Here is a 15,650-nt window from a genome sequence, read left to right on the forward strand (position 1 = left end):
AAGAGGGCCCCAGCATGGACTGATCGGGAAGTCTTGGATCTCATCGCAGTGTGGGGCGATGAGTCCGTGCTTTCAGAGCTGCGCTCCAAAAGAAGGAATGCTAAGATCTACGAGAAGATCTCCAAAGCCATGGCAGAGAGAGGCTACAGCCGGGATGCAACGCAGTGCCGCGTGAAAATCAAGGAGCTGAGACAAGGCTACCAAAAAACCAAAGAGGCTAACGGACGCTCCGGATCCCAGCCCCACACATCCCGTTTCTACGAGGCACTGCATTCCATCCTGGGAGCGGCCGCCACCACTACCCCACCCCTGACCGTGGACTCCGAGGATGGGATATTGTCCGCGGCCGGTTCCTCAGCGGACGGGGAAGAGGAGGAAGGAGATGAGGAGGACGAGGCAGTCGACAGCGCTGGCACCGCTGATTTCCCCGACAGCCAGGAGCTCTTCATCACCCTTACCGAGATCCCCTACCAACCGTCCCCATCCCTTACCCCGGACACAGAATCAGGGGACGGATCAAGCAGTAAGTGCTGTAAACATGTAAACATTTATTTAAAACAGAACGGTAATATTTATACTATTAACAATGTACATTTATAAAAGTTCTGTAAACTAGTAAAAAAATAATCAGGTACAAAACAGGAATATTAACAAAGGTAACAAATGGGTTTTCATGATTTCTCTGTCTTAGGCTCTTCTCAATTTAGTCCCAAGTGTTTTAAAAAATTTTCACAATGTCCATTACTCCATGATTCCCAGGCCCAAGACGCTCCACTCCATAGTCCCAGTGCACCTACGCGAAAATCCGGTCAATGTGGCCGGGGATCGAGGAGAAATCCTCGTAGGAGAACTCCTCGTAGGTCTCGTGGAGGTAGAGCTCAAGCCTGTTGATCAGGTTCCGGGGTAGGGCGATCTTAGTGGGCCCTCCGTGGTAGCAGACATGCCCCCTCCACGCCACAATCAAGTACTCCGGGATCATGGCCCGACATAGCATGGCGGCATACGGCCCCGGTTTCTGCATGCTTTCCCGCAGCATGCGTTCTCTCTGGGTGTCCGGGATCCTCAGAAGGGTGATGTCGCTCATGACGCCCTGCTTTGAATTAGGGAGGGGAATGTTAGTATTGGGACTGCTTTACAGCCACGCGGTGGAGGGAGAGGGGCAGCATACAGGGATCTTTCCCTGGGACAGCCGCGAGGGGGTGGGACAGGGGCAGAGTTGATGCTGTCCTGATTGCTGGCAGCAGAGACTGGCATTGCTTTCAATGTGAAAGGAGGCCAGTGCTACTGCTGGAGTTTTAAGCAGCCACAAGTCTGCGGCTTACCATTATTGCCCGCTCCAGAAGTTCAGGTCTCCAGCCACAGTTCTCTGAACACTCCAAGACCTCCGCAAGTCCACAGGCACTGAAGGCGACGGCCGAAAATTCGACCTTGTCCTGAGTGCGCATGTGAGAGGTTCAGTGCATGGTCTTGTTCACAGAGAAAGACTAGGTTCTTTGTATACAATTTCATTTATCTGTCTCAGGAATTCACTCCCTTTTTAAAATTCACACAGACACATCTGCGACTGTCTCCCAACCCAGCCTGTCAGCACACTCCCAGAGGCTAGCGCAGATTAGGCGGAGGAAGAAGAAGACGCGTGAAGACATGTTCACAGAACTAATGGGCTGCTCCCGAGCCCAGGCAGCCCAGCAGACACAGTGGAGGGAGAACTTGTCACAAATGCACCGAGCAGTCATGGAACGGGAGGAGAGGTGGCGTCAGGAGGACCAACAGGCTACTGAAAAGCTGCTTGGACTAATGAGGGAGCAAACGGACACGCTCCGGCGCCTTGTGGATGTTCTGCAAGACCGGAGGCAGGAGGACAGAGCCCCGCTGCAGTCTATCTGTAACCGCCCTCACCCGCCACCAAGTCCCACACCACCCTCACCCAAAGTCCAAAGAAGGAGGGGCGGCAAGGGCCGTTAAAACTTTCAATCAACCCCTGCAGACTGCTCTAGCAGTAGAAGGCTGACATTCCCCAAAATTTCATAAGTCCTTTCCTACCCACCTCACACAAGCCCCCGTCCAAGTTTCACCCCCCACGTTTCATGTCTGGTTCGCAATAAAATGTTTGTTTCTGTTCATTACTGTTTCAGTCAGGTTCTTTTGAGGGAGAGTCTGTCTGGAGGGGGGGAAGGGGCTTGGTAATTGGACAGGACAGTGACCTTTAGCAGGGTACAGAGGCGGTGTCAGGTCCAGCATCAGGACACATACACAGTGCGGTCACTGGTTACCCTGGTCAGTCTTGGAGGTGGTTTTCATGTTCTGGGGGGGGGGTTGCTCTGTTACTTTGTGGTGGGGGAGGGCGGTTACAGATCTTATGCAGCGGTCCTTATCCTGGCTCACAGATCCACGCAGCAGGGGATCTGTAACCCTACCCCCCCTTCCAGAAAGTCACATAGCCGACACATACACACAGTCCCCCCCAGGAGTGCTGGCAGGCTCCATTGAAATAACCAGTCCACCAGTGCGGAGCCTGTCATTCCGGGAGTTTAGAAGCATCATTTGCATCAGAACACTAAACCCGCCCCCCGCCACAGTCTGCGTCCCCGGTTTAAAATATTCCCGCGAAAACAGCAATACAGACAACGGTGTTCATTAACAAAATCGAAATGATTTTATTTTTTGGGAAGGGGAAGGGGGTGAAGGGGGTATGTAACTGGAGAGGATAGTCAAAATGAACTGGGTAAAGAAACGGGGGCAGGTTCAGCTTTTCTGTCCACAAACTGAAAAGTCACTGGTTGCCCTGCTCACTCAGGAACCTAGCTTTCAAAGCCTCCCGGATGCACAGGGCGTCCCGCTGGGATCTTCTAATGGCCCGGCTGTCTGGCTGGACGTAATCAGCAGCCAGGCTATTTGCCTCTAGCTCCCACCCCGCCATAAAGGTCTCCCCCTTGCTCTCACACAGATTGTGGAGCACACAGCAAGCTGCAATAACGATGGGGATATTGGTTTCACTGAGATCACAGCGAGTGAGTAAGCTTCTCCATCTCCCTTTGAGACGGCCAAAAGCACACTCCACCACCATTCTGCACTTGCTCAGCCGGTAGTTGAAGAGTTCTTTTTCTGTGTCCAGGGCGCCAGTATAGGGCTTCATGAGCCAGGGCATTAGCGGGTAGGCTGGGTCCCCGAGGATGACTGTAGGCATCTCCACATCCCCAAGAGTTATTTTGTGGTCTGGGAAGTAAATACCTTCCTGCAGCCGTCTAAACAGACCAGAGTTCCTGAACACGCGAGCGTCATGAACCTTGCCCGGCCATCCGACGTAGATGTTTGTAAACCGTCCCCGATGGTCCACCAGTGCTTGCAGCACCATTGAAAAGTAGCCCTTTCTATTGATGTACTGGCTGGCCTGGTGGTCCGGTCCCAGGATAGGGATGTGAGTCCCATCGATAGCCCCACCGCAGTTTGGGAATCCCATCGCGGCAAAGCCATCTATGATGACCTGCGCGTTTCCCAGGGTCACTACCTTTGGGAGCAGTACCTTGACGATTGCCTTGGCTACTTGCATGACAACAACCCCCACGGTAGATTTGCCCACACCAAAGTGGTTCGCGACTGACCGGTAGCTGTCCGGCGTTGCAAGCTTCCAGAGGGCTATGGCCACTCGCTTCTGGACAGTGAGGGCTGCTCGCATGCGGGTGTCCTTGCGCTTCAGGGCAGGGGACAGCAACTCACAAAGTTCGAGGAAAGTCCCCTTCCGCATGCGAAAGTTTCGCAGCCACTGGGATTCATCCCAGACCTGAAGCACTATACGGTCCCACCATTCCGTGCTTGTTTCCCGGGCCCAGAATCGCCGTTCAACAAAATCCACATGCCCCATTGCCAACGTCATGTCCTGGGCGCTGGGGCTCGTGGTTTCTGACAGCTCTGTGCCACTCTCCGACTTCAGGCTCTCACGGCGGTGCCGTAGCCTCCTCGCCCGATTTCTCTGCATCTGCCTCAGGGAAAGGTGTATGATAAGCTGCGAGGTGTTGAGAACGGCCACAAGTCCAGCGATGGTCGCAGCGGGATCCATGATCGCAGTGCTGTGGCGTCCGCGCTGTCACTGACCAGAAAAGTGCGCGAACTGATTTCCCGCCGGCGCTTTCATGGAGGGAGGGAGGGCGTTAGTGACGGACGGATGACGACAAATTTTTTTTACCCAGAAGGCATTGGCGGCTCGACCCAGAATTCCGATGGGCAGCGGGGACTGCGGGAACTGTGGGATAGCTGCCCACAGTGCACCGCTTCCAATATCGACGCTCGCCCCGTTAGTGTGGACTCACAAAGTCGAATTACTGTCCTTAGTGTGTCCTTAGTGTGGACACACACGTTCGACTTTGCAATATCGATTCCACATATTCGATTTAAGTAAAATCGAATTACCCTCGTAGTGTAGACATACCCTTAGAGACTAACAAATTTATTAGAGCATAAGCTTTCGTGGGCTACAACCCACTTCTTCGGATGCATATTGAGTGAAACATATATCGAGGCTATATGCAATGCTAGCCCTAACCTGAAGCTGTCCCTCTTACCACTGGGACAGTCAGGAAATCCCAGTTTTCAGGGACACATGGTCACCCTACAAATGAATTGAAAGGGTCTCACACAAAATGCAAGAGAGGACTGCAGCATTTCTGCCACATAACCCCTCTCCTCTTTCCCAGCAAAGCGAAAGGCGTGTCTACATGCTGCCTCTGAGTCAACCCGGGCTAGGGGGCATATCACGGGCAAAAAGCCAGCTTACGGTTTGCCTTGCACCTCACAGAGCCAGACCACAAAACACCGTCAGTGCAAAATGCTCTAATGCAAGTCAGGCATGCAGAATTACTGGCCTGTATCTAACCTGTGATTGCAATAGCTATGAAGAGGAGACAGGTTTCAGAGTAGCAGCCGTGTTAGTCTGTATCCGCAAAAAGAACAGGAGTACTTGTGGCACCTTAGAGACTAACAAATTTATTAGAGCATAAGCTTTCGTGGGCTACAACCCACTTCTTCGGATGACAAGAGGAGACAAGAAATGGAGCAAATGCCATTTACAGTGCCTTTCCCACCCTCAGGCATCGTGAGTAAACTGGTTGGACCTGCAGTTTCCGTTAATTGTTTACTCATCATATAACATTGTCATCAGTCACTGTACTGGTCTATGTTACCTTTAGTAAGGAAAATATTTAGGAAACTATTCTGGATTGGGCAGCCAAAAGGAGATCCATGGTAGATTAAAATACACACAAGTGGGACCTATTCACAGCCATTTTGATGGGTTAAGCCCAAAACACAGTTGACAGAAGCACAGATGTGAAATTCCTGCCCAGAAATAAAGACATCTGCCAAAACAGTATGAAAAAAACACAGCATAAATTGTGCTTATAGGCAGGCAGAAATATGATAGATTTGGGGAGTTATTCTCCTTTTTATTTCCAGACAGATCAGAATCAACCCCTTAATGAATAATTGATCAAACACTCAATGCACAACAGCAATCAGCAATAGATCATATAAAAGGAAAATGACCATGAAAGCTACTTACTTTCATTGATTAGGACATCAGCCTGTCTCAAGGAAATAAGGGATCAATGATGCTGCTTTTAAATGTAGATGCTGCCTCGCATTTTCAGATAATTCCCCAGTGGTGATTATTACCATTCTTATTTGCATTAGTGTAATCCTACAGCCCACCAATGCTGGAGAAGAACTCAGCCAGACCAGATTGTCTGATGTTCTCTTGTACACCAGGATCAAAAGAACACTCAGACACTAAAATGTTACAGAATATTGCAGATGTCTCATTAGAGAAATGATAGCACCATCTGGAATAAATCACAAGGGCATAAACAAAGCATAACATGCAACCCGATCCCGCAACCCTTTATTCAGGTGAGTGAATTGGTTTCTCACCTGAGTATGCACTTATAGCACTGGGCCAATGTTAAGCTGTCTCATCCACTTGAAAGTTTTGCTTAATATTTATTCTATTTGAATGCCTGCAGTCTACTGAAAGAGTTTATGCACCCATTGCACTGTGACCACAATACACACTAGTGGCTTTGGCTAGTGCACACCAGATATTAGTATGGCTTCGGGGGGCAGATTTTCAGAGCTCTTTAGAAGCCTATAGAGAAAGATATATCACAACCAGGGGAGCCCATTAAGCTCTCTAATGTGACAAATGCTGCCTACCCCTTTTAATTGTCTACCATTTCTTCAGCATAATCACACCTCCTGCACTCCTACTTCCAGAGGTGCACACAAAGCTGCATATTTCCACAGAGAACAATGTTAATTCCATGGGGTAAGCAGTCCTCCTTGGGTTCTAAATTCTGATTACACTGCCAAATGAAAAAATGAAAATTCCCCCTGCACAAAAGGCTTCCTTTTGAACACTGCTTCCATTTGAACACCGATCAAGAATGAAACAGTGATTTAAAATATTCTCCAAATGACATATCACTGAAGTTTGAATACACATTTTCCTTTCAATGTTATTCCACGGAGACACGTTGTAAGCACAAACAAAAGCTCTTTCAGAAAATTCAGTGTGTCCTGAGTATTAAGAAAAGAACCTATGATCACAAGCAATATTTTAAACTAAGCAGGCATTTTTCAAGATTTGCTTTACAATCACTAGACAGACACAACACAAGCCTCCAGTTGGACAGTGAGAATTCAGTCAACAGAACATCAAATGACACAAAAATGGTTAACACAACAAAAATCAAGATATCTGAGCAGGTACTGGATATCTGCAAAGAAGTCAAAGGAAACATTTTTGTATGGATCTGTGTAACACCATTCAGTAAAGTCTTCTACAATTGTCTTTTATCTCAAGTCTTGTATCTAAAAATGCATATTCAGTGGGTTGGTGCATTCCCTTCTCAGACAGCACAATACACGGTGCTTACCCATTGCTAGCCAAAAGTCGCAGGAATCATCTCCAGCAATACCACAAACCTAATGTCTTTATGTCATCCAAAGAGACAAGGAAAGTGACCACACCAGAGAGTGAGACTTCAAATGTTCTGAACAGTGACAGCCTGTTTTTAACAGACATCCACTAATCCTGCCTGCAAATTTTTGAGCACGTGTTCATTTGCCAAATCTCATCCCCATCCTTTGCACATGCATATGTGATGGCAGCCATCTTGCCTGGCACCAGGGATTGAAGCAGGGACCTCTAAAGCTAAAAATGCATTTCTACATCTTGAGCTAAAAAACCAGGCTCTGTAGATGGGAGCTCTAACAGACCCATATTTTCCTGTGGATTTCCCTCTCCCGCCACCCTCAAAAGATTATTATTCTGCTCAAGTTCTTATCCCACGGCCATCACCGTGGGTGACTTGTTCAGATAAACCCACTTGTTCACTTAAGTCCAATTCAAACTAAAGGCCTTTACAGACCCTTTCAGTCACAGGCTCGCGATCCAAAGGTGTGGGGGTACTACAGCACCTCCAGGTTTTCCACAGGGTCCGGGCTGCCACCAGACCGTGCCCAGGGTCCCCACTCCCACCAGACCCGCACCCAGGGCTCTGCTCCTGGCCCCGCACCCAGGGTCCCGGCTGCCGGCCCCACACCCGGGGCTCTGCTCCCGCCCGCAGCTGTGGTCCCAGCTGGCTCACCCTGACACTTGTCTGCCCCCCCCCGAGCCACCGCCCGGACAGGAGTAAGGGGGTGCAAGGTAAAAAGTTTGGGGACCACTGGCTTTCAGTATCCCCACTGTAAAAAGTGTTCCAGCATCACAGCTTTCAGTGAGAGTATGAATGGTCCATGAGTATGAATGGTCCAGTGCATTGATGTGCCCAGTGGATACGGGAATTAAACAAATGGGACTAAGCCATGGTACCACTCACCCGCATTAGGACAAGGCTTAAAAACATAACTATGGTACCACTTCCTTCTCCACATCCACAAGGTTTCTAAAGGACTCCAGATCCTTTATTCACCTCCAAAGCATGCCTCACAGAAACAGTAGGCACTGGAGACTCTCCCATCTCAGGACCACACTTGCTGATAAAATTAGACCTAGCCTTACTGGAACTTTAAGGGTTAAATTATACTCAGTTACATCAGTGCCAACCCTATTGGCTTCATGGTGGACTAAACTGGTGTGACTGAGAAGAGAATGCAGATACTTAGCTGTGATATTAAAAATACCCTTGCCCTTAGACAAAACTTCCATCTTAAGCACCCACAAAAGTCACCTGTGACTGGACCGACCTCAAAAATACTGGTAGCTTTCATTACAGCCAGAAGAGTCATCTTTCTGCAGCGGAAGCACCAATCAACTCCAAGTCAGTAAGAATAGTCAAAACAGCTATCAAACACAGATCTGATGAGAAAGTCACTAGAGCAAATGACAGGAAAAGGAAGCTTATACCAACAGAGGAAGTGTCAAATGGACTCTCTCAAAGTAGAATACCAACATGAAGTTTTCTGTATTTTCACAGATCAACATATTTTACCCATCTGTAGTCCACTGGTGTAGTCCTGTTGATATCAACAAGGCTAAATTCACATGGTAAAGTTAAGCAGAGGCATGAGTGTTTCCAAAATTGAAGCCTAAAACTTGTAATTGTCAGTATTCTGGTTGTTTCTATAAATCTCCAGTTCTCTTTCGAACCTGTCTATGCTCTTTGCTTCAACATCTTGTGGCAATGATTTTCCTAGGCGTCCTTGTAAAAGCTGCCTTTTGACGTTACTGTGCCTCCTAAACAAGACAAAGCATTTTACATTGTTTTAAAACCAATCCACTCTACTTTTACATCTACAAAAGTGTTTCATAACAAACAAGGTTTGAGCCCATAAAACAGGTAACAATTGTCTAAAAATCTGCCACATTTGCACACAGCTGCTAGGAGTATAAAACTAGAAACATGTTTGGAAACCTGTGGTCCTTTGCAGCTATGTTCTGTGCAACTCTCTGAAAACACAGAGACACACCTACTCCAAGATTACCTGAACCTACTCAGACATTCATGTAAATACAATAAGCACCTTCAAAATAAACATCCAGAACAAGTGTTTAAAAAGCTATTAATGTCATAATCAACCTCATGTGAAGAAAAGAGAAAAAATACTAAAATGTCAATTTAAAAAACTTCAAGAAGATCTGGAATTCATCTTCAATACAGAAACATCCAACATTTTCTAGTATTTAGAAGTGACTGCCTTAAACAGACTGGTGTTCTTGTAGCAATTCTCCGCTATTCCCTCTTGGAACAGCTTTCATTTGATGAGAGTCTCATGAACCCTGAATGGATCTAATACTATGAGGAATAGACCCCTAATGTTAGCTATGCATTAAAATTATTCAGGTTTTTTGGTACTTGCTGACCCTGACCAGTGGTGCAGCCTCAGGTGGGGTCAAGATTGCCATACGCGCCCCTCTTTATTCCCCTCATCCCCAATCCTTGAGACAAAAAGGACAATTGGTGGATCACTAATATAAACCAGAGCCGCCTCAGGGCTGCTCTAACATATGCCTGGCTGCCGCTGGCCACCAGGAATCACCAACAAATAGAGATGCTCTGGTCATGCCCCCTTTCTGCCAGGAATGGCCCCTATGAGAGGTTGCTGCCATAGAAGCCACTATGGGGGCTCTACTCCATCCACAACTTTCCCCACGCAGGGGGAATCCTCAGATGGTCAGTTCAGCCAGCTTTGCAACTGCTCTGGCAACATGGCTGGTAAATTCATAAAAACTGACTCCCAATGTGCCAGTTAGATTTTAAAGCTGAAATGCAACTTGCCAATTGGATAAATATCATAGCTACCATCTAAATGGAATTTAATATGGTTAGCCACTTTTGTATAGTCCAGCGAGCATTAGCTTACAAATTATAATGTTAGGTTCTTCTCAGAGCAACTTTTATCTTCAATAGTGTTTCTCAAATCAGGACACAGCTATTTTCAACCAAACAAGTTTGTTGATTCACCAACAACCACACAGGAATATAATCAACAGTTTTATAAGTCATGTTTAGATATACCAAACATTCCAGCAATGTTTTGAACACAAAACACACATGCAGTCCCGCAAGCAATTGTCACAGGTCAATGTCAAGGCCCAGCAGCTGTACCATAAAATACTAATCACCAGGACTTCTTACTACATTTAATTGTAATCATCAGTTATCAGTTCTTCACTATTTCTGATACACTTACCACACTTCAAATAATTCTCTCAAAAATTAGAATGCACTTTGTCTTAAGGCACTCTTATGAATCGTCCGCTATTCCCTGTGCTCCAACACTATCTTTAGAAATCTCACATTGGTACCTTTTTTGCGTTTTGTCAAATCTGCTGTGAAAGTGTTCTTAAAATGAACATGTGCTGGGTCACCATCCAAGACTGCTATAACATGAAATATATGGCAGAATGCAGGTAAAACAGAACAGGAGACATGCAATTCTCCTCCAAGGAGTTCAGTCACAAATTTAATTAACATTTTATTTTTTTAACGAGCATCATTAGCATGGAAGCATGTCCTCTGGAATGGTGGCCGAAGCATGAAGGGGCATATGAATGTTTAGCATATCTGACACGTAAATACCTTGCAACATCGGCTACAAAAGTGCCATGCGAACGTCTGTTCTCACTTTCAGGTGACATTGTAAACAAGAAGCAGGCAGCATTATCTCCTGTAAATGTAAACAAACTTGTTTGTCTTAGCAATTGGCTGAACAAGAAGTAGGACTGAGTGGACTTGTTGGCTCTAAAGTTTTACATTGTTTTGTTTTTGAGTGCAGTTATGTAACAAACAAAAATCTGCATTTGTAAGTTAAACATTCACAATAAAGAGATTGCTCTACAGTACTTGTGCAATTGAAAAATACTATTTCTTTTGTTTATCATTTTTACAGTGCAAATATTTGTAATGAAAAATAATACTATAAAGTGAGCACTGTACACTTTGTATTCTGTGTTGTAATATAAATCAATATATTTGAAAATGTAAAAAAAAATCCAAAAATATTGAATACATTTCAATTGGTATTCTATTGTTTAACAGTGCGATTAATCGCAATTAAATTTTTTTGAGTTAATCGCATGAGCTAACTGCGATTAATCGACAGCCCTAGTTTAATTCATTTCAAGGATTGTATTTCTCTATTAACCCAGACCATTAACTGAAATTTCACACACACACACCACTTTTAAACCATTTATTTTACTACTGCAGAGTTATACACTGGTTAGGTGATGATATTTTTCAATAGTATTTTTCTTTCTGGTGCCATATAATTCATACCACCTGCAGACTGCAACAAACATTTAAGAAAAAAAACCAACAGAAGCCTTTAGTTCTTCTAAATTTAGTGGACATAGTCCATACATTCCTTATTTATAACTAATACCTTTTATTTTAAATCCTTCAGGGATTACAACAGAACAAGAGACATTATATCGAAGAAACAAAGCAGATCATCTGCATACAGAGGGATGTATATCTCATTAATAAGGCAGACAACTTAACTTGGGGGGGGTGAAAGATGCAGCAAGCTTGACCCCTACAGCCTTTGTCTTTCTGTAGGTCACTCCACAAGCTATTCTTAACCGATTTAAAATTCTCAACTCATCTCTATAACTTGATTAACTTACAGGACACAATGGGTCACTCTGCACAGGCCAAGAAGATGTTACCCTGGTTTGTCAGCCTGTGAGAGGCTCTTTTTAGCTAGTCAGAGGGAAAGAGATACATTTGCCTTCATATATGTTATGAGATTCTTGCCCAAGTAACAAACAATAACTTGAAGATTTTGTTTAAACATCCCGTTTCCTATTCCTGGAGGAAGATGTTAGAGGCAAACAAAGGTACATCTTGTGATCTTGTTTGTGTTTTTGATGAGGGCAATAGAGGGATAGCTTTTTTTATTTAAGGGACTGAAGGCTCTATAGTTATTAATAGTAGATTCAAGGCATATTGATATCTGTACATTTCACATTTGTGCTGCCAGGCCAGTACAAAGCAGCCACTCTGGGGACGAGAAGCTGGCCCTTTGTATTTTCATATATTTGTAAAATATTCTAAAATATGATAAAGACCATTTTTAATTATGTATTCAGCACCGACCTGCCCTCAGGTCCCAGCTAACTTATAAAAGCAACAAGAGGAAAGCCAGCATTTGACAAAGTTGTCGTATAAAATTGAACAAATCAGGTCATTCCATAATTCTTCTAAGGCCTCAATAAAAGCAGTGCACAACAATCTGCATTTCATCTGGGCCTTGCCCAAGACAATCTGTCCTGAGGGAGATGCTCTTGAAAGAAATCAAGGAACAGCAGACATATTTAACTATCACTGTACGGTTAAAGGCAGAGGGAAACAAAATCCCTGAATAGTCTAACTGCTTTGAAAAAGCTCAAAGTCAGGTTTTTGTTCTCGACCATTTATAACTTGATACATACCATCATTTAAAGAATTCTGTATTATTTTTCAAAAACAATTCTTCAATCAGGCCATATGCAATGGATCAGTTAAACAACCTTTAACAAGTATTAATGTCTGTTTCTGTATAAAATATGAAGACAAAGATTGGGATGGTGATTCTAAAAGCTAAGAGTACTGCCCTGAATCAAAGGTGGCACGACGCAGAACCTGGTGACCAAACACTAGAGTGGCTTATATCAGTTAACAGAGGTGGACATCATATGTGTGCATATAAAACTACTGCAGCCAAAACTTAAGCCTAGACCGTTCCTGTCACGATGCAACAACTGTAACAGATGAGCCAAAAGGGAAGCTGACCAATATTAGTAAAGTTAGTCTCTAGAGGCTGCACCAGAGATCAGGATCCCATCACGCTAGGAGTTATACACACAAAGAGTAAGAAGCAGTCCTGTCTCTCAGGAGCCCAGTGGTTCTCAACCTATTTACCATTGTGGATCACATATGCGGCCCACAACGTGTTAACGTGGGCTGCATCCAATACTACGTGTATGGCCCTGAGGATATCACATGGGCCGCAGCTCTGTACTGATTGGGCCGCAAGCAGTCCTTGGGCCACAGGTTGAGAACCACTGAGCTAGACTGTGAGGCAACCCACTTTTGGGGGCATATACTAAACAGATAGGCCTAAGCATGGGTATAGTTTGAGGAGGCAGGGGGGCATTGCCCCCCAAACTGCAAGCTTCAGGAAGGCATGGAATTTGCCCCCCCATACACACACATACCCCCGAGTGTAGAAGTCAATCAATGCCTTTGGACCTAAATCTTATTCTCTCAAATAAAATGAAATATAAAATCACAGCCATAAAAAAAAAACCTCTTCCTGGCAGGTAGCTGAACTGGGCTGGCCTGATTTTCCTCATTCTAGCAGCAGGATGGGCCCGAAAGGCAAAAGTTCAGTGTTAGGCCCTGCCTTTTACAGCCAACATCACTATCACTGGAAACCCTTCTCCTACCAGGTGACATTTCTCTCTGCTCTGGTGGGGCATCCACTGACCACAGGAAAATCCTGCCTTTTTTAGCAGGGCTTCCCTGAGCCCTGCCTATAAAGCCCAGGCAGTTTTCATGCCTAGCAGCAGGTGGAGGGCAGGGGAAGAGGCCTGGAGAAAGGGGAAGGCAAAGGGCCAGGGACATGCCAGTGAATTCTCCCTCTCCCCCAAGAAGAGGAAGAGAAGAGCTCCCCATTGCTCAGAAGGGTGTAGAAGTCATGGGGGAGCTGGGGGAGCAGGAAGGCTGAGAGGAGGGAGGGTTGCAGCCAGGCTAAGGGAGGTTGGGGGCACAGAGAGGGCTGCAGGCAGCTGGGGGCAAAGGGGATTGAGGAACTAGGGCCTGAGGGGTTTGAGGCCGGAAGGGGCTGGGCAGGGGGGTGGGGGTGGCAGGGCTTGGGGCCGGGACGGGCTGGGGAGGGCCAGAGCAGCTGGCACTAGGGCTAGGGGGAGGGAGGTGATGCTAAGGGGACAGTAGAGAGGCGGGGCGGGGGTTTCATCCCTGCCCAGGCCGATTCCCCCGGTCCCAGCCAGCCATCGCCGCAGCTCCCCGGCCGGGGCAGAGGCGTCTCCTGCGAACCTCGGCGCTGACACCCCGACAGAGGGGAAGGGGGGAGGCAGAGCCCCGGCCCCCGCACTTACTGTCGGTCGCCATGGCCCAGCCCGCAGCCGAGCGCGTCTCTCCCCGCCGGCTCCCGGCGCCGCCTGGCCAGACGCCGCAGCCCGGGCGCGGCGCGCACACACACGCAGCAGCCGCCCCGGCCGGCCGGCGCACGCCGAGCATCCCACACCTGCCAGCGGCGCCGCCCTGCAGCCCCCGCCCGGCCCATTGCACGGGGACGACGGCCGGGCTGCGGTCACCAGCCATGGCCCAGCGCGGGGGCTCCTGGGCAGAATCGGGGCCCGCCCGCTCCATACGAGCGGCGCCCAGGAGCCGTCTTAGCGCAGCGGGGGACAAGTGCCAGGGCTGGGGACCGCTGCTGACTGAGCCTCTGCTGGGCCTGGCCCAACCCATCCCCTAACCAGGCCGCTCCTGGCCTCTGGGAAAGCCCCTGCGGGTGGGGGAAGGGGGGGGGAATCAGGCTCCTGGTAGGGGGAGCAGGGCCCAGGCTGTCCCTGAGGGGCCTCTAGGAGGAAGCCGCAGCCCACCTGTGCGCAATCAGCTGCCGAGGTGGCTGTTTGGCCTTGCACCCAAAAAGGCCATCGGCACTCAGCTAGAAAGAGGGTGGCCCTAGAGGGAGACGGCTCTGAGGGAGAGGGGTGCTAGCGGGAGGGTTGCTGCTCTGCCTGGGTCAGGAGTCCTACAGCCGTCCGTCTGGGGCCTGTGTACTGTAAGCCAGGCAGCAGCCCGCCTCACGTCTCTGTCCAGGAGCACTCTCCTTCAGACTGAGCTTTGTAGCCTTTGATCAGATCCATTAGTCAGTTAGCTGCCATCCATCCAGGAGACTGGTTCCTTCTCCTTAAGAGGGGAGAGTGGGCCCTGACTCCCTTTAAAGAGTCAGCCACCCTGACACATGGGGTCTCTGTGGGGGTGAGGGATTTGAGCCTAAAAAGCAGCATCCTTATCCTCTTCCCCCAGCTTTGTAGAAACTTCTTTTATATTTGGACTCCGTAGGTGTGTAGAGCAAGGTATTTTCCCTAGATCTTTGCCCCATTTGCTCCAGAGGAACTCTGTGAGTTGAAACTGACCTGTATGGAGTCATTCCTCCCACACAAATGGCCCCTCGGACGACTAAAAAAATAAAGGTGGTTGAAATTTTTCAGATTTCAAATTTTGACCCAAAAAACAGGAGAAAAATTTTGATGAAATATTCACAATTATTTATGTCTTGTTTTCATCCAGCTCTAATAAAAATACATTACATTTAGGCCTTGTCTGCGCTACTGCTTAAGTTGACATGAGTAAGTTACATCGCTCAGGGGTGTAAAAATCACCCCCTGAATGACAACTTACATCAACTTAATGCGGTGTCTACACTCTCCCCTCGACATAATTAATCCACCTCGATGAGAGGCAGAAGCTATGTCGAGGGGAGAGTGCTTCACCAGATCAGACTGCAACTTAAGAAAGGAAATTTTTTCCAACGTTGGCCGAGTGTTGTGAATCTTAATTCTTAGCTGCCTCCCAGCTCTTGCCCTTTGTGCTGATATGACCATTAGTTTCTTCCTCCCACTCACATGCTTTCATTTGCTT

Source organism: Terrapene carolina, unplaced genomic scaffold (genome assembly GCF_002925995.2).
Source record: "Terrapene carolina triunguis isolate 2854851 unplaced genomic scaffold, T_m_triunguis-2.0 Scaffold189, whole genome shotgun sequence".
In the NCBI taxonomy this organism is placed as follows: domain Eukaryota; kingdom Metazoa; phylum Chordata; order Testudines; family Emydidae; genus Terrapene; species Terrapene triunguis.